The following is an 18,529-nucleotide window of genomic DNA, read 5'->3' on the forward strand; positions in this document are numbered from 1 at the left end:
TATGAGATACATTCCCTCCACTCTCCCTTATCAACCCTCCACTTACCTGCATCCACATGAACTCAGTTTGCCCGATTATGTACAAGATGCTGTGCTTGGTGCCAGGAGGAGAAACAAAGAGGAATTAGGCAAGAGTCGTAAGAAGCTTATAAAACAAGACTAAATGTGAAAGCGCAATAAGAAATATAGGAATGCAGTGCTAAGGAAACAGAGGGAAGAGATTGACTCTGAATTGAGGGGAAGGGGAATGGAGAAGACTTCACTGAAGAAGAAATGCTACTAGTTGCAGCGAACACACTGAATTTCAGCAACTGGCATTAAAGTGCCTTACAGGCATTGTAACCACCTTATGAGACAGAACTATTACTGTCCCCATTAGCCAGACAGAGAGGGAGAATATGCTCTAGAGGACATTACTGGGACAGTTGATGAAATGTGAATATGGACTGCAGATTGAACAGATAATAGTACTCTATGAATACCAACTTTCTTGATTTTGATAATTGCCTGTGGTTATAATAGAATGCCCTTGCTAATAGGAAATCCACTCTGAACTATTCAGGAATAAAGGTGCGTGCCATTGTAAACTCACTCTTAAATATGATAGAAAATAGTCATAACTCTGTGTGTGTGTAGAGGAAGAGGGGAGAAAGAATGATTGTTAAAATGTAGCAAAATGTTAACAATTGTTCAATGTGGGTGACTGGAGGTTTTGTACTACTCTCGAAATTTTTTGTAGGTTTGAAATTAATCGGAAAGGTAAAAGAAACCAGAAGGCACATGGACACAGAGCGATGGAGGGAATGATCCAGCCCAAACAGCTTAGAATAGTGGGCCAGAGTCTCGCCCAGAATTCACTGTTTCACCCCCAGGCAAGGTGAGGGATGGATCCCGACACCTCCGGCCTGGTACTGCCCACCTGCCACACGGCAGATGCCAGGACCAATGAGGCGCCTCCGTTGTCCAGGGAAGGCCCTCCCCTCGGCGGCCCCGGCGGCTGGTCCCACAGACACCCTTCCCCCGGCTGCCCGAGGGTCGGAAGCCCCGCCCCGCCGCTGGGCGTGGGCCTGGGTGGGAGAAGGGGAAAGATGACGCACCCGGAGCGCAGGGTAGTGTCTGCCCCTGGGGAGAGCGCCCACCTCCCGGAAGCGGAAACGGAGACAGGCGGTCCCCTCCCCCGCTTGCCGCAGAAAACCCAGCCGGACAGTGGTCTGGAGTCCTGAGTGGACACACGTACCTGACAGCTTGCATTCATTTAAGATGGTAAAACATCACTTCCCATCGCTCCACACCTTCCCTGGCCTCGCTTCACCCTCCCCCATCCTCGCCACCTGGGGTTTGCACGCATACGGGAGGCGGCAGCTCTCCTTCCTTCCTCCCTTGGGGACTCTGCCCTGGGGTAGGAGGGCTGGAAAAACCACCTTCCAATCCCCCCGCCCCCCCCCCCATGTGAGCTGGCTCTGAAAGCCAGGAAATTGAGATAAAGGCAGGACAAGGAGAAGGAGCAGCCTTCAGGAAGTTTGTGCATAACCGTAAACAGTTTGGTGGCGCAGGGGGGTGGTAATGGGGGTGGAAGGGATGAAATACGGATGTAATAAAAGATGATGGGCTTGAACGCCTGCTCTAGCTGTCTAGGTTAGACATTTCTGTAGGCACAAGTGTGAGCCAACAGGCTGAGGTAGAATGTATAAAGTAATAATAACAACCAATGATAATTAAGCCCTGTTTGCTAACCTTTACACTAAGCATTTTTCATAAATTATTGTATTAAATCCTAACAATGATCCTATGAAATGGGTACTTTTATTATTCCCTAAGACTTAGAAATGTTAATAAACTTGTTCAAAGTCACACAGATTTTGAACCCCAAAAATCCCATGCTCTGCCACCAGAGCTGGGATTAGGAACATAATTTGTGGGAAGTGTGAAGGACAGATTGGTGGCTGAAGACATTAGAGATAGGGCTGCTCTTAGTTAATAATTTTCCTAATTTAGGCAACAGAGAAGATGGGAAAATGTGCAACACACCTCCCCTTTCCCACATACCCTTATTTCAGTGTATTCATGCAAGAGAATAATTAAAGCATGACAGGGACTGATCTTAAAGCTGGGGATGAGACAGTGAATGATGCAGACTTTCCTCCACTGGTGGCACTTGCAGGTTCGAGGGAGAGACAGAAGTTAATGGAAGAGTCGCATATATATTGTTGCAAACCACCAGGTCTCTGAAGGAAAAGCACAGGCTGTGAAAAGGGCCTGTTGCAGAGAGATGAGCTAGTCTGGCAGCCGTGGAGCCCACTTCAAAAAAGAATCCCTGTGGTGAGTGAGAGTCTGAGTAGCTGATGAAAAGTAGCCAAGCAATGAAAGGAGTGTGTTTTAAGGTTTTGGAAACTTCAAAGTCTGTATCTAAGCTCCTGATTGCTTCCCCAACCCTAAACTCCTCCAGCAACCGTTCACTCAGTTAATGGGTGCACCATTTTCCACGCTGTCTCAGGCCAAAATACTGTAATAAACTTTGACTCCTCTCTTTTTTTTTTGTTTTCATTGCTCAGCTGGAATTTATCAGAAAACACTGCTGGCTGCATCTCTAAGACACATACAGTGTCCTGTCACTTCTTACCATCACTGCTGCTACCACCCTGGTTCCAGCCATCACTGTTTCTCAGTGGGGATTATTGCAGTCGCCTCCTTTGCTGGCCTCCTTACTTCCACTCTCGTTCCCTACAGGCTCTTCTCAACGATGATGTTAAAACCACAATCACGTCATATCACCTGTGCTCCAAACCCCCCACCAACTTGCCATCTCTTTCAGAGGACAGTCTGAAGCCACAGGGCTCTGAGACCCAAGGTCCTTCCCTAACCTCTGCTCACATCCTGGGCCTCTCCTACAGATATTCTCTGCCTCTTCGACTCCAACCACACTGGCCCAAGTGCTCTTCCTTAAATACCCCGGACCTACTTCCTCCTTGGGGCTATTCCTTCTGCCTGGAAATTGTCGCCTCTACCCCCACCCCAACTAGCACTTCCCATCCCCGCTTCCTGTTCCACAGTGATCCTTATCATCTATCTAGTCAGTTCTTTTGCTTGTAATCTGGACCCACCACCTCTAGAATGTGAGTGCTATTGTGCTTATTCAAGGCCATGATACTTTAGCATTGAAAACATGTCCACCACATGGTAGAAACTCAGTAAGTGTCAAATAAATTAATTTTTAAAACTTGAGGGTGTGTCCTGCAAGGCTTATTGCCACTGTCTAAGCTCAAGATGAGGAAGAGAGGGGGCCTGGAAGCCCAGGGAGGCCCCTGTGGATTTCCTTGGAATACAGCAAAACACCTGGATGCATTACCTCTGGGGTGGACATTATGATGTGTGGCTCAGATCGCCCTTCAGGAGTCACGGTTTATTCTCTCAACTCAGCCCCTTTTGAGGATCACCTTAGCTGAACAGCTGCCTCACCTAAATCACACCTCCTTCCCAGAGCCGGCCACCCCCAGTAAGTGATTGCTGTGGGGGGTAAAGGCCCTTGCCCCAGTCCAGAACGACTCTGAAGGATCGTCCCATCCCCAGAACTCCCAGTGGGGTGGGCCGAGGCCCTCATCGGGCCTGCGTGGCAGCTCACCCTCTCCCTCTGCCTGATGTGCTCCGTTGCTTTCCTTTGCGCACGCGTGGGTCGCGGGAGCACTTCCCAGTAAGCCTCCTGCGCTCTAATTCCATCTCGGAGTCTGCTTCCCAGAAACACCAATCTATAACAATGCCCCTCTCCACATCAGTGCATCTCTGATACTGTAACTTAAATAGTGACCTTTCATCACAACAGGCAAAACGAGACTGTCTCCTAGAAAAGACACGGGGCTTTACAAGGGCCAAGAGTCCATTCACCTCTGAACCCACAAAATCAATGGCATGCTGTTAAGGAGAAAATATGCAACACATCCAGGCAGCTCTGAGGAAAGAAGCTGTGATCACTGGGACTTCGGAAATGCAGTGCCATGCATGCCCAGGTAACATGCACACTTCTGACTGGGACCTTCTGGAGACAGTTCTTGCCCCTTCATGTGGGTGCTGGGAAGGCTGTGGTTTTCTCTGTACCTCGACATCCTAGAATAGTGAGGATTATTGGAGTCTAACCTGCAGGAAGACTGAGGTAAGGAGCGGTAAAGTGGGGTGGCCAGGGCTTTATGCATACTTCTAGGTTATTTCAACAAATCAGGGGCAAATATTTATATTTATTTGTCCGATACAAATGAACAAAAAGTTTAAAAATTATAAACGCACACCTTCTTCATGTCTTTGAAACTGGGAGATGCAGGAGACCACACACCGGAAGTGAAGGTGCACCTGCTGATCCCCAGCCCAGTCCTTGCTGCCTACTCCCAGCCAACAGATCTGCGTTTGTATCGAACAGTCTTAGACGTTGCTTCTTCTAGATACTCTTTTGCTGATACCCTAAAGGCCAAGCTTCTTACCACCATGTGGGGTGCTTTTCACAATCAAACCACAACCAAGTACTCTGGGCTGCATTCTAATTCCTGGAGCCTTTTCCCTGCCTGCCCCCAGCTTTCAGAATCACTTCCTGTTCTCTGAAGTAGCCGGGCCTCCCCCAGCCCTTTGATTTTGCATTTGCTAATCCCCACTTCCCTCTTCCTCTAATTCCATCCCAGCTTCAATGTCACCTGTCTATCAACCCCGGACTTGCCCCAGCTCCAGGTATCCTTCATTGCTTCCACTTTCATTTTCATGTGGTACCTTGTTTTTATCACCTTTTTTAGCTTTAATTTTTTTAATGACAATATTAATATGTGATTATATAGTAATATTGTAAAATATAAAAGTATGTAGAGTGGCAAGGTATAAATTCCTTCACGTACGTTTTGATTCAGAAGTTGATCAGCGGCGGTGAGACAGGTACATAGGTGTTCATTATGTTATTCTATGTACCTTCTTATTGCGTTTTTTTTTTATTTTAAAGAAAGGGGAAGGGAGAAAGAAAGAGACGGAGAGAAGCATTGGTTGACTTGCCTTCCATGTGGGCCCCAACTGGGGACCCAACCTACAACCCAGGAACGTGCCCTGACCAGGAATTGAACCGGCAGCCTTTCAGTTTGCGAGACTAGGCCCAACTCACTGAGCCACCCCACCAGGGGCTTATGTACCGCCTCAGTTCTGGACTATGTCATTAAAAAGGAACAGTCTTTCCCCCTCCCGCCTCAACCTTTTTTTCCACTCATCCTCTTTGTCAGAAAAGCTACTGTTGACAGTTTTTTTGTGTGTACTCATCTTTCTAGCCCCTTTGCTATATTTCCAAACACATAAATATACACTGTTGACATAAGAAACGTCCTAACACGTAGAAGAATTTTGTAAGAATTTGAGCCAAGCAAACAACATATGCTAGGGAGCAAAGATCTCAAATGCTCTGGAGAATAACAGTTTTGCAGGGTTGTTTGTGCCTTTGAAATTAAGGAGGGAACATCAGGAAGATGGCAGGTGGTGGTGGAAGAGAGCAAGGCAGAGACTGGATTGTAAACTAGTTAAGGTTATGTGCTCTCTCAAGGGTGGCTTTAAAAGAAGGAGCCTGAAAAGCTGGTCCCATATTAGAAGGAGGGGTCGGAAAGAGGGTGTTTCGAAGGTGTATTAACCTAGGTGCAGGAAACAGCAGACAAGGCTTGGTTCAGGCAAAGCTAAACCTTCTACTGAAGAAGTCGTAGGCCTGGGGTGGGACCTTCCCCGTGAGGAATTCACGGTCAGATCACTCCCGGAGGTTACTTTCTGCAGAGCCTCGTTTTTTTTTTTTTCATTCACAACCCATACACAGGCGCTATTATTCTTCATTCAGAGGGAGTCATACTATACCTATCATTCTATATATATTTTTTTAATTAACAGACTTCATTCCTTAGAGCAGTTTTAGGTGTAGAGAAAATTGAGCAGATAGTACAGATTTTTCTCCTTTACTCCCCTGCCCTCTCACAGTTTTCCCCATTTTTTAACATCCTGCTTTTGTGTGGGATGTTTGTTACAATTGATGGGCCAGTGTCGATACATTCTGGTTAACTGAAGTCCACAGTTTACATTAGGGTTCACTCCTTCTGCGAGTCGCCAGATACGTAATGACATGTACCCACCGCTACAGAATCATACACAGAATAGTTTCACCTCCCCCAGACCCCTCTGTGCCCTCTACCTGTTCTCCCGGGCAACCACTTTGTCCTGTCCTTGTGTTCCTACTTTCTCCAGTACGTACCCTCGTAAGACTGACTTCTTTCAGTTAGCAAAGTACATTCTAGTTTTCTTCATGTCTTTTCATGGATATAATTATTTTTTGAGTCGACATCGACATCTACCTTCTTCTCTTTAATAGCTGTGTAAGTATTTCATGATTATAGAAACTTCTTTATCCTGTCTCTTCCCCCTGATGAACACATGGGGTTTTTTTCAAGGTTTCTAATGGTCTATTTACATATCTTTGTCTCCTAACCCTTAACCATAAAACATGGTGTTCAGTGAGTAGCATTGCTTCTCCCCACAAAGAACTATAATAAACACAAGAAGAGGGTGGCAGTAGCTCAGAATTCGAAGAGGCAAGACTATCCCAGGGAACGGCAGGGGGATTTACCAGGAGGCTACAGCCGGCTGGGAAGAAGCTGGCCAACGAGGACTTCACAAGAGGTGGGACTGAAACTGGGCTTTGGAAGGGTGGGTAGGGATGAGAAGGAAGGGGAGTTTTGGTCTTTCTCACTTCAAAAATAAAGAAATTGGTGGTTGCCAGATGGGAAGGGGACTGCGGTGATGGGTAATAAAGGTGAAGGGATTAAGATGTAGGAATTGCCAGTTATGTAAAAATAGTCACGGATGTCAAGTACAGCACAGGGAACATAATCAATAGTATGGCAATAACTATGTATGGTGTCAGATGGGTACGGAACTTACACGAGTGATCACCTTCCTAAGTTATAAAAATATCTAATCACTGAGTTGTACACCTGAAACTAATATAGTATTGTCTGTCAACTGTAATTGGAAATTAAAATAATTATCAATAAAATAAAGAAGCCATGCGGGCCTGCTGGTGCCGGTGTCATTCCTCAGCAGCCGGGACCTGGAAACAGGCCCACCTACGAACGCGGATGGATGTGCACGGTGAGACTCCCAGGCAGGCCCGGGCCAAAAAAGGCAAGGAGGCCTGGCCTCCGGGAGCTCTTGTTTCAAAACTATTCTTTGCTTGTTGAAACCAAGTAAATGCCAGAGGACTCAAGGACTGCTCCTGGGACTGCGTCTCATAACATTTCTTACTTCCTCAGGTATAGAGGGCATCAGGGTGTGTACCACCTTCCCCTTCCTCACGGACTGTTCTTACGCCCAAGGTTCGAATCTTAACCCCTCAACATCTCCTGTGGCACCGACCACCTCAAATAACCCTTGGCCTTGGTTGCTAAATGTCCACAGGAACAAATAGTGTTAGGAGCTACCTTCCCTAACTTTGGGTTCCCCTGGAAGCATACCCTGAGTCAAGGACTCCAGTGACAGTGGTTCGTTGAGGAAGTGGTGCGGAGGACACCCACAGGACAGAGAAGTGACGGGGGAAGGGAAAGCGGCCATGAAGGGTGTGTTAACAAGGTATCTCTGGGCAAGCGGATCCCAATCTCCCTGGGAAACCCTGGGAAACCCTGGGAAAAGGTGCAAGACATGCCCCAGGCTGCTCCTGGGGGCACGGTAACTTCCCAGCTCCTCAAGCCGGCCACACACAGGACTACAGGGTGACCTTCTACGGTTCCAGAGAAATCCCTCAGGCTCTGAGGGGCGGATGCTGGGAGGGGGAAGTCAGCCAGAGCACAGGGACCTGGCTGAGTCAGCGCTGTGGGGGAAGGGAGCAGCTCCTCCCACCTTCCAGGGGAAAGCGCCACGAGAGATCTCGATTCCCTTTGGAGACCTGTGACAAGTGGCTGTCTCCCCTCTCGACCCCACACCTGAAGCGACAGGACGCTCAGCACGCAGTCCAGGGCAAGCAATTTCACTGTTGATAACCCAAGTGTTCGAAGCACTTCCCAGTGTGTTCTAAATCTCCCCGCCTCGCCTCTCAACTCCCCACCTGCTGCTAGTCAGCCTTCTCCAGCTACTGGGAACATCTAGTGCCCATTCCATATGTCAGCCCTGTGAATATTTACAAAGAGCGATTTCCAATTCTTTCCACGTAATCCTCACGTGGTGTGGTTTGCAGTTACTAGCTGTCACACACCTACCTAAGCAAACGTTTTTTTAAAAGGGAAATAAATGATGTCAGGACTTTTACACATGGCACACCTTCAACCTAGGTGCTTAAAACCTGGTCACGTCGTGACTGCAACAGGAGAGTCTGGGCCTTCCTTAGGGACATGGGAGAGGATGGAAGGGGACTGTGCTCACTGTCCCTCCTCCAGCACAGTCCAACTCTGGTTCCAAACTTGGAAGTTCCCACAACTTACGGGGAAGCCCTGTAACTAACTGTGGCACCTTCTCCAACAGGCAGACTAAGGGTTTGGGTCCCCATACCCTACATGCCCCCTCAAATTGTTTATGAGCCAGTTCTTTTCCTGAGTAGAGTGGGAGAACACAATTTTTGCCACCTTGTTGCATTTCTAACACCTTGTTGTCTTCCTGAGCGCCCCCTACAGATGAGCAACAATAGCAGTTGCTCAGCTCTCCCACCAACACTCACTCTGCCATCTTCAGCGCTCCCTGGGAGAAAGGACCCTTCTCCGCATGCGTAGAAGAGAAAGCTGAGGCTCAGAGGAGAAAAGGCACTGGCCCAAGCCAACACAAGGCTGGGATTGGAACCTCTGCCACCTGAGCTTGAGCTACCTCTGTTGCTTTTTTCTGTGTAGGACACATTCCTCCTTATTGTTGTAATAGTACCCACATATCTCTGACTATCGCTGACTATACTTCTCCCCCTGTCTCTCTGTTGTTTAGATGAAGATGCCCCCACTCCCAGTAGGCAAGGAGCTCACGTGACCCAAGAACAAGACAATCACTGTCTATTCTCTCCTTGATTTGAAGACGGGCACATGATCCAAGTCTCACCTAATTTCAGTGAGAAGGAAGACAGCAACTGTGAGTTGGGATTTATTATTTGCAATAGGAGAACCAAAAGAATCCAAACAAATTTGGACTCTTCTATCCAAGCTCTTCCCATGATATTACACAGACTCCTTTCTGTTATAGACACACACACACACACACACACACAATCATTTATTTCTATAGAACACTTTGTAAAGCACCTGCCAACCCTATGGGAGAAGACAGACAGGCATTAAATCGCTATAGTCATTTTCTATAACCAAGAAGACCGAAACTCAGAAAGGCTAAGAGATTGATCTAAGTCACACAGCCAGCCAGTAGTGTGCCAGTAGTACGCCATGAAGTACACCTGCCAGAAGTACCCAGAGCTGTCAAGGTCATCCTGGTTTCCTGACCCATCTTGGTGGTCATCAAGCTGTGTAACCCTCCGAGTAAGTTCACCTATGTGGGATTCAACTCCCGTCTGTTAAATGAGGGCATTGGCAACTGTGATTTCTAAGGGCCCTCCTAAAGCTTGCAGGCTGGTGCTCTGTGTCTTTGCTTCATATCTGTGCCTGGGCCTGGGTGGGTGGATGCTAAGACCCTGCTGGAGGAACAGGGACTTACTCAGTGTGCACACACACTTGCCTGTCTGAGGACATTAAGTTTCCTATGGTTCTGTTCCCAGCAGGGGTGAACATCAGTACTAAACCAAAAGTAATGAAATTGTGTAGATGCCCGGCATCCCAACTGCTCTATTCTTGTTTAGAAGTATAACGCCATGTGAATCGGCCTTTCAATCGTAAGCGAAAGGAAATAAAGCAGGCTTCATGTTGCTGCATTCCCCCTGACACCATGCTGAGCACTAGCCCTGAGTTACTCCTATAGCTTTGTATGGCAAGGTGGGTGGGGGCGTGCTGTAAGCTGAAAAGGAAGTGTGGGCACAAGGTTCAGACATAGCTCCTGGGCCATACATTTTCTAGAGGTGGGGCCTATGGCTTCTCAAGACCTCAGTCACGGGAGTATTGTGACCACACACTGATGTATTACTGAGAACTTAAAATCCACTCGGAGTGCCTGCTTGTGGGCACCGGCAGCCTTCATTAGCTTTGCAGATTCTCTCAGTCACTCTTGGACTGTTCTTTTTCCTAGATACTGTTTTTAAATAGCTCTAAAAAGAATGGGGACACAAAGGCTGTCTGCTTTGCTCTCTTTTGCTGAATCCCAACACCATCCTTTCCACCAAGTGGCTTCTGAGAGAGTCAGGGTCATTATCAACCCACAGGTATTCCTTCAGGGCACCTGCCCTCCTCCCCACACAGTCCTCTGCTGCTGATCCTTCTCCAAGTCGCTTCACTTGGAAGGGAAACACTGTGTCCTGACAAGTTAGCTCACGCCCTGTACTGTCTGTCTGTTCTTTGGGAAGTTGACATGACACAGTCATGTGATCACTCTTCAGTGTCCCAGCTGTTATTTCTGAACTCAGTAGGACTTCGAACTGTTTGCTGGAGTCGGTGGGTGGGGTGAGTGCAGGGGAGTGTAGAGACATTATTTCAAAATCCCGAATCCAACAAAACAACAGCAAAGCCTTCATTTACTGTTTACCTTATAATAAGGTTGAGACACAGTCTGCTGTGGGAAGGCAGAAAAGCACTGGGTGTAATTCTTAGTTTCTCAGGAGTCGGGGCTTTCCAGACCGGCCTCGCATCGATTTCCAAGCTACTTCAGAGAGAATTTTAGTGACAGCTCTATATTTTGAGCAACATGCGGTCTTCATGTATATGTAGAACAAAGAGTGACAAAAACCTCCAAGAGTGATTCCCAGCTGCACGAGCCAACAGAAGTCTGCAAGCGTTCAAGTGTTCCGTAAAACCCTGGAGTGTTGTGCTCCCACAAGAAAAGTGCCCCTGTCTCAACACCCGCTTGTAGAAGGCCTGCCTTGCAAATTAAGCTCTGTGTCCTCTGGTTCGATGCAGGGCAACCCCATTATTTGAACATCAGATACTTCATTTTCAGACTACAGGGGTTGGGGGAATATAGACCAAGAGTATCCATGAAATAATTGGTTCTAAAACAATGCTTCCCGTTAAATGCCTCCTATAATCATTATACCAGCTTGCTGCTCTCCAATCAGGCATAGTCCCGGGTTTGTTTAAGCCTTCTAAAATAACTCCCTGGTCTAATCCAACCCTAAGGACCAGCTCAGACCCCACTACCACCTCTTCCATGAAGCCATTCCCAGGGACTTCTGTGTCACCCCAGCCTGCAGTTAAGCTATCCTACTTCCGCCTTCACAGCCTGAATGTCATTCCAACCCCTTCACACCTCAGCCTTGTTCTTAGTCTATACCTGACACTTTTTGCCTCTCCCTCTCTCTTCCTGTTCTTCCTAACCTGCTTCTGATCTCTGTGGTCCTGGTCCTTGTGTTGCATCTTCCATATCTAGCCTCACACTTGTCCTTGACACAAATTTCGCTTCTTTGGAAGTGACCAGAGATCCTTTTGTTGGCTCCAGTATTGGCACTTGCCTTTCAAATTTTTTCTGCTGATGGAGGGTCTGGGTGCATTTCCTGCCTCATTTCAGTTCCTGGAAACTGCTCCAGGGCTGACCACTTACTCAGGTAGTTTCTGGTCCTGTCCAGTGGACACTAGATAGTCATAGCAATTAGTGGTCTTTCCGCTCATGTCTTACCCCAGGTGGGCAGTAACTCTTCTGAGATAGAGCACAAGACACAGAACAGGCAAGACCTCTGCTTACAGGATTTGGGGTAAAAGGTACCTGAGTTCTAATTCCAGGTCACTGTTGACTCATTTACTTACTGTATGAACTTGGGCAAGTAGTGAGCCTCACTGAGCCTCAGTTTCCTCATTCCCAGTCACATGGGGATAACAACAATAGTACCTACTTCGTGCAATGGGTGTGCAGATTAGATGAGTGGTAGGCTGGGTCTTTGAAACAGTAACTCTCTGGAGTAGTAGAAACTACTGTACTTGGCCCCAGGATAGTGTTTTTGGCAAGGAATTCTCAGAGAGCCCTGTGGATTTGGGCTAACGCACGCTCTGGCACACAACAAAGCAGTCCATAAATGTAAGCTTAAAAAAAGAGAAACGAAAGAGGATTGAGACTCAACAGATGGATCCCCACTCATCTCAGGTTGTGAACATGGACTGGAGCAAAGGGCAGTTGCTTATGCTCAATTTATAGGTTTTCCGGGGTTCGAGTCTGCTGTGTGCAAGATTCAGATTTCCAGAAGGGAGGATGGTCCACTGTACTTGACTGGAAGGGCCTAGCTTCTAGATGGAGCTAAAAACGTATTGGTGAAGGCCCAATTTTCTAGATGCCATTTTTTTCTGAACCCTGAAACATATCATCTTTCAAAATCCAGTTTCTCCTTGAGGTTTGATCTAAGCTCCTGATGGTGGGACCCAAACCACGAGTTTGTACTCTTCAAGATTGTACTCTCTACCAATGGTCAGCAAACTAGTACCTATAGGCCAAATCTGGCCCACTGATAGTTTTTGTAAATAAGGTTTTATTAGAACACAACCGTGCCTATTCATTTATGTATCGTGTCTGCTTTCTCAATAAAATGGCCAAGCTGAGTAGTTGCAACAGAGACCAAATCGTCCTTAGGAAATGACTCCTGCTCTACATTCATTGTACATGGTAATGTCCCCACAATGTCAATTTGTAAGTATGTTCTCTTGTATGTTTCACCATTTACATTTCATCTTTGTTACAAGGAGTAGAATCCTGAAGGCGGAGGCCAGTTCTCTATTTCTATTGCATTTCCCATAGATGTTACTTAACATGACATTCAAGGCATCCTCCAGTGCCAATTGCTTCTGCAGCCCGAAACCCCTAACTTTCCTACTTCCCTAGTCTAGGTAAATTAATCGGTCTTCTTGTCCTTCCCCAAACTCATCTCTCTAGCCAGCCTCTAGGTGTTTGCCAAGGGGAGTTGGACTTCGATCCTTGTTCATTTCTTTGTCAATGGTGCTGCATTTTCAAGTGCCTTATCTCCAGCCTCTCCTATCAGAAGGCGTCTCTTCTTTCTTTGAACTCTGTCCATGGGCTTTGTGTTTCCCGAATGACGCAGAGACTACTTCACTCTTCAGATATTCAGTCTCCCCAGACAGGCCCTGTCTTTTGATGTTGTCCATTGCCTCTTCCCTTTTCTGCTTCACAAACTTCATTTACTGCCTTGTTAAGAGAGGCGGCTGCGGAGGTTCATAGTTGTGGAGGCCGTGATACAAATTTAGACAACATATGTCTGCTCAATATAAAAGCAGAGCATACAAGAATCAGAGCCCTGGCTGGGTAGCTCAGTTGGTTAGAGTGTCATCCCTATGCTAAAGTCCTCCTCCCCATTTCTGTACAAATGCCTCCTGGTTCCTACAAAAGAGGGTGAAAAGGAGTAGGGCTTTGTTTTACTGCCTCTCAGGATTTTCAGTTTTGGGAGGGCTGGTAGCTATCATCCTAGCCTGGGGCTCAGGTTTTCACCAAAAACCCTGTTTTAGTATATAGGTTTTATTCTGATAGAGTGAAGCCAACAGATCTGGAGACAATCTCCAATGGAAAAATATTTTGTTATTCATAGTTTCCAAGAAGAGGGGCCTGGCACGTCACCCAGGGCCAAAGAGGAAGTACTATGGTCAGTGGGAGGCAGAGAGGAGAAGGGGAAAGGAGGGAAGGAGAACCTTTACTCTTTACTGTGGTTTCTGTGGGAAGGAATGGGTGAGACAGGGTAAACAGGCTTGGACTTGGCTAATTGAATAATTTCAGCTGCCTCTGGTTTTATAGGGACTGGCTGTCCTTGGCTGTCTGGTACCTGGTCCAGGGGTGATCAGGGAGGGGATTAGTGACCCTGAGTGTGAGTCCTGCAGGAGTCCGATATGTAAAGGAGGTGGTGGGGTATGGGCTCTCTATTGGCTGCTTTGCACATGCATGCTTGTAGGTTTGCACAAGGCTTGTAGGTTGAGTCCTTGACTATCTCTAGGGATTGGCTAGCCCTGCGAAGGGTGGTACTTTCAGGGCCCATATGGTGCCAAGATGTCAAAGCATCAGAAACGCATGGTTAACGTAAGTGTCAACAATCATGGCCATGGTCAAGGACTGTATTAGTTTGCAAGGGGTGTTATAGCCAAATACCACAGACTGGCTGACTTAAACAACAGAAATTTATTTTCTCGCCGTTCTGGAGGTTAGAAGTCCAAGATCAAGGGGTCAGCAGGGTTGATTTCATTCTGAGGCGTCCCTCCTTTACTTGCTGGTGGCAAAAAAAAAAAAGACCCTGTGTTCTCACACAGTCTTTTCCCTGTGCATGCACATCCCTGGTGTCCCTTTATGTGCCCAAATTCCATCTTTTTGTAAGGATATCAGTCATTGGATTGGGGTCCACCCTAACACCTCATTTCAAGTTAATCACCTCTTTAAAGGCCCTGTCTCTGAATACAGTCACAGACTAAGGTAGGGGGTTGTTGCTTCAACATACAAATTTTGGAGGCCCAATAATTCAGGACATAACAGGGACATTGCTGAAGTAGCTTTGTGGGGTTGCTGGTGATGAAGAACATCAGAGAACTGTCATTGAGGAGACAACTGAGACTAAGGACCTGGACTTTGTAGAGGACAGGGAGACACAGGTGAGGACTATGAGCCAGTGAAATTTAGATAGTATGTAAATATGACTTCACTTTTATCTATGAGCTTTGGGGGCCCTAACAATTGGAGTACAGATATATTTCACCTGTGAAAGATTATCAATGAATCCACATTGAATCAGAATTCCATTGATATTGAAAGCCAATGCCCACAAGCCTGGGGCATTGGGCGGGGGCGAGGGGAGGTGGCGGTGGTCAAGCCTTCTTTAAAAAGCGCAGCAAGCTTGTTTATTTGTTCTAAGAGTTAGAACAAATAAATTACCTGACAGTGTAGAATCTGGATTCTCTGTTTGACCACAGAAGTTTACTCAAGTCTTGCAGGGAAAAACAGGGTCAACAGACTGAGTGGAAGAAAGTGCAAAATTTTGTCTAGTTTTTTAAAGTTTTCTCTTTCTCTTTTGGATAACAAGTTGGTCATTCATTTCCTTCTCCCATCTCCCTCTCAGGAGAGCCTGGGGCAGGCTAACTTGCTTCCTTCTCCAAAGTGTGTGTGTGTGTGTGTGTGTGTGTACCTGCATGCATGTGGACATACATGTATGTGTATTTGTGCATGTGTGCATACATGTGTGCGTGTGTGTACACACACCTTTTCTCCTCACACCCTCGACTCAATACCCACTCTTCTAGCTGGCCAGGTTTCTTCCCTCGCTAACCACAATGAAGGATTCCATAAAAACCTGTCCTTGGCTTGGAGAGGTGGTTGGAAGCAGCTGGCAAGAGCAAGCTGCTTGCCTCTGGCCTCTTCTTCACACCCTCTCCTTCTCACAGATAGTATAAAAACTTTACTACTTGTTGACTCTCCCCAACTTAAACAAAACAAAAAAGAGAGGAAAAAAAGACCACATATCATGCCAGGAATTCTGGTCTCAGCTGCTAAGGAGTCAGGGGTCCAGATTTGTCAATAACCATGGTGTTTCCAGTGCTATCCAAATTAGCTGAGCTGCGGGCCTGATGGAGGCAGATTTAGGCAAAGTGGCCTGAGAAGCTTTGTACTGACCAAAGTTGTTGGTGGCAGGCATTAGACACCAACTCTTAAGAGAGACCTGACACAAAAGGAGAATTTCTTCGAAGGCTGTCAGGAGGTGGCTCACAGAATTGAGCACAGGCTTAGGTGGCAGGGTGGGGAAACAAGTAGGAAGCAAGGGGCTTCAGAAATTGTCACAGGAACAGTTTAGCTAGGGTTCTCCTTCTCTGGCACAATCCCACGGCTAGGCTCAACCACAGAAAAATAGGCACCAGTGGACACTGTTGAAACTGTGCAAGTGAACACCAGTACTTCCTGTGCTTTTGCATTATCCTCTGCAGATTCACAGTGCCAGGAGGCATCATCTGATTGACTGGTGAAATCCAGTTCCCTTGCTTGAATTCTTCCTATTAGAGTCAAGGGAAAGGAAAGTTAAGGGGAAATGTGTCCCATACTAATGGATATATTGGTGGATTCCTCCAAAATAAGAAGGGAGATTAAATGCTGGGGGAAAAAAGAAATCAAAAAATGTTTACCACAACTATCATTGTTTTTATGGACATCTGAAAGCTACATCAAGAAAAAGAACATTGAATCTAGAATTTCTTATGTTCACTAACCTCTGGTTAGTAAGGTAGAGATAGCTAGATGTCCACGAAAAATCTGTGTTCTTCCTTTCATAGGATAAAATTCCCAAAGGAAAATGACTTTCAGACCTTGACCAGTGTGGCTGGGTTGGTTAAGCACTGTCCTGCAAAGCAAAAGGTCACCAGTTCTATTTCCAGTCAGGGCACATACCTGGGTTGTAGGCCCAGTACTTGGTTGAGGCAGGTATAACTGATGGATGATTCACCCATCGATGTTTCTCTCCCTCTCTTTCTCCCTCCCTTCCCCTCTGTCTAAAAATAAACAAATGAAATCTGAAAGGAAGGAAGGAAGGAAGGAAGGAAGGAAGGAAGGAAAAGAAGGAAGGGAGGGAGGGAAGAAAGAGAAGAGAAGAGAAGAAAAAAGAAAAAAAGAAGAAGAAAAGAAAAGAAAAGAACCTCAATCTAGGGACTATATTTCCCAGCACGCTGCAGTGAGGAGCAGCCGAGAGACCTTGTGGAGTGTGTAAGTAATACATGCTGTTTCCAGGCTTAGCTTGTACAAATTCTCCATTTAGTGATCCTCCAGGCTATATCCCTCTCTGGCTGTCTAGAATGAAGATGACATCCAACGTAACACTGGAAGCTCTCGTGTTAAAGATGACAGAACCTCTGACAACTTGGCCCCTGGATGACTATAAGGTGGAGCGTCTCCTCGCTAACCTGTTCACCTGGCTAATGGTTTTACATGTGCAAGAGATCAGTTTTGTTTGGGCTGTGGTTATCACACACTGAGGGCCATTTGTTAGTAATACACTTAGCTTGTTTCTTTGTTTATTCTAAGTGAGACATGGTGGAATCAACACAGGCTTTGGAATGAGTTCAAATCCATGCTCCACTACTGGTGTCCTGGGAGCCCTTTCTTAGTCTCTGTTTTATAAAGTAAGATTAATAGTATCTATCACAAAGGGTAGATAATAAGGATGAAATGAAATGATGGCTGCAAAACACCTAGTAGGGAGACTGAATCACAGTGGGTACACGATAGATGGTAGACTGTGAGCGGAGTGTATGGTAGGAATAGGTGTATAAACCGGAAATCAGGAGACTGGTGTTCTCATTCCAGGGCTGCTGCTTCCTGTACAACCTTGGGGGAAATCTCCCCTCTCTGAACCTTGCTTTGCTCACCTGTGAAGTAATGGAGTTTGATGATACCTGGGGTTCCCACACTATTCCCTATGAAAACTCTTGGCTCTGCAACAGGATGACGCTGAATAGAACCAAGCAGACTCTGGTCTCTGCATCTGTTGCAAACAGAGAAGCTTCTGTTTGTTTTGTTTGACACATTGGGCTTCTAGAAAAGAGTTTGTTTGAAGAAATAGTAGCACTGCTCTTGCAAAAAAAAATGAAGCATCAGGCTTCTCCGAGGTCTTCAAAGTCCATCCCCATTCTAATATGCTAGGATTCCGTGAGGGTCTGAGCAATGATGGTTTAGTCTACCAACTCATCTTGAAAGAGGCTTTGACCTTCGCCCGCCACCTGCCCAGTTTGCAAGAAGCCAAGGGTGACCTGCAGTTTCCAAGAGTGGCCAGGCATAAAGTACTCAGGTGGGGTGGAATCATGACTGTGAATAAGAACTAAAACTGCAACCAGCGGGTACAGCCTCTGGCCCTGGGGTGTGAGGGAAGGGTGAGGGCACATTGTTCCTACTGCAAAATGCTTAAGTCAGGTACATGACTGGGCATGTCCTTCCTGACCAGTAAGCTGAGGATAAGCGAGCAGTCAGGCTTACAGCCTCATAGAACTGCCACCAGGGCAAAAGCAGCTGCTTCCTGGTGGGGACCGCAGCATTCCAATATGGCTTTCATTTCCAATATACCGTTAAGAGGAGCGGCCTTATAACACACAAACATCACAGGAAGGGAGTTGGCCAAAGCTACATATTTTGCTGGTATTAGGACTTTTCATTTACCCAGTCTACAAACATTGATTATGTTCAACATGCTGGGCTCTGTTTTAGGTGCTGGGTGTAGAGACAAATTCTTCTATTCTGCATTTCAGTCTGGAAAGACAACATAACTTATTAAGCGAATAATTACATGTCAGGTGGCAAGAAAGGAGACAAAAATTAAAGGGGTGTGCTATTTTAGAGAGATTCTATCGGGGAAGTTTAATGAAAGGTTGACATTCAAGCAGAGATGTGGAGGAAGTAGGGGAGAGACCTTTGGCTTTGTGGGGCAGAGGGGTCCAGGCAGAGGGGTCCAGGCAGATGGAGGTGT

At 46.6% G+C, this 18,529-nt stretch overlaps 1 long non-coding RNA gene across 3 annotated transcripts in view; it reads left to right on the forward strand.

Moving 5' to 3' along the window:
- The first annotated feature begins 1,073 nt into the window (after positions 1 to 1,073).
- The window catches only part of LOC119004042 (uncharacterized), a 34,092-nt gene continuing 16,636 nt past the window's right edge, over positions 1,074 to 18,529 (forward strand). The window contains exons 1-4 of one of the 3 annotated variants that reach the window (XR_005070101.1): positions 1,074 to 1,263; positions 2,553 to 4,144; positions 8,950 to 9,090; positions 12,838 to 12,930. This is a non-coding gene — a long non-coding RNA (uncharacterized LOC119004042). Of the gene's footprint in view, positions 1,264 to 2,552; positions 4,145 to 8,949; positions 9,091 to 12,837; positions 12,931 to 18,529 lie in introns of those variants that run through there. The other 2 variants (XR_005070102.1, XR_005070103.1) reach the window with 2 other exon arrangements.

Source organism: Sturnira hondurensis, unplaced genomic scaffold (assembly GCF_014824575.4).
Source record: "Sturnira hondurensis isolate 20B ecotype Veracruz unplaced genomic scaffold, ASM1482457v3 Scaffold0019006, whole genome shotgun sequence".
NCBI lineage: Eukaryota > Metazoa > Chordata > Mammalia > Chiroptera > Phyllostomidae > Sturnira > Sturnira hondurensis.